The sequence below is a fragment of the Helobdella robusta genome (genome assembly GCF_000326865.2).
Source record: "Helobdella robusta unplaced genomic scaffold HELROscaffold_44, whole genome shotgun sequence".
Classification (NCBI taxonomy): Eukaryota; Metazoa; Annelida; class Clitellata; order Rhynchobdellida; family Glossiphoniidae; genus Helobdella; species Helobdella robusta.
In genome coordinates this window covers 920,936-922,238 of record NW_008705063.1, presented here as the reverse complement: position 1 = coordinate 922,238, position 1,303 = coordinate 920,936, and positions in this window count along the sequence as shown.

The window sequence follows — 1,303 nt, the reverse complement described above, 5'->3', positions numbered from 1 at the left end:
CAAAAAATTTAAACAATTTAACAAAGTCTATAAAATTGACTACTGAAAACATCAATTTATGTGAAAAATATAGCTTACAACTTCATCGTACCTAATTTTTTTTTAAAATTTTTACATCTAAACAAAAAATATTTAATAAATGTTTATAATTATTTTATAGAATTTTTGCATTTAAAGAAATCCACTGACCACTTTCGACAATGCGCAAATCAGATTTGACCTGCCATGGGTTGAAGAAGGTCAACCAGCATATGTGATTAAAATTTTTCATTACTTTTTCAGAATTTAACAAACTTTGTTCAAATAAATTCAGAATTTTTTATAAACCATAATTGATGTTATGAAATGTGACAAACGTAGATATTTAAATTGAGTACAATTTTTTTTACAAAACAATCGCAAATGATTTTAAAAGGACAAGGACCTTGCTTAAATATATTTATCCAGAACATTTTCAAGCCAAAAAAATTAACAAATGATAAAAAATTAATAAATATTTTTGGTTATAATAAGAATAGATAAATAATTTATTGAAAAGTAATATTTTTGAAATAATATTTCGTAACATTCATTCATTCATTTCTCATGTAATTTTTAACTGTGATTTCATTTTCATTGAACATTTCTTAAATAGTTAATCTTTAAATAGCTGTCCAATCACAACATGCCAACAAATTTAGGATTCAAAATAACCATTTGAGTGAACAAAATGTTAGAAAAAATTGAAAAAGTTGACAACACTATCACATCATCAGAACATCAGGCAGTGGAATGGTTTAGATACCTGGCAATGGTGTCACAGTGACTGGGTTCGAATTTAAGCTAAAACATCTTCATATGTCTTATGAAATGTTTGGGAAGATTGATTCACGATTATTCGCGTGCATTGTGTATTTGTTGTCTATATCTCTAAAGAAGTAATGAAGAAAATCTTGTAAAATAAACTTGAGTCTTTTATATTTTGAGATCTACAAGAAATAATAGAACGTTTGTAACGCCAACTATTGTTTAGATAATTTTACATTATGTAGAAATATAAACGTCTATAAATCTAAATTAATAGATGTATATATAGGTAAGTGTGTTTGTTTGTATGTGTGTGTGTGTGTGTGTGTTTGTTCTGTAACTGTCTGTCTGTGTGTGTTTGTGTGTGTGTGTGTGTGTAGTGTTGTGGTGTGTGTGTGTTGTGTGTGTGTATTTACCTAAAATAATCATGTCATGCAAGTATTTTACCATGAATGTTTTATATAATCTTATATATAATTATTAATTTTTATCATTGCTATTATAATATTAGCAATAT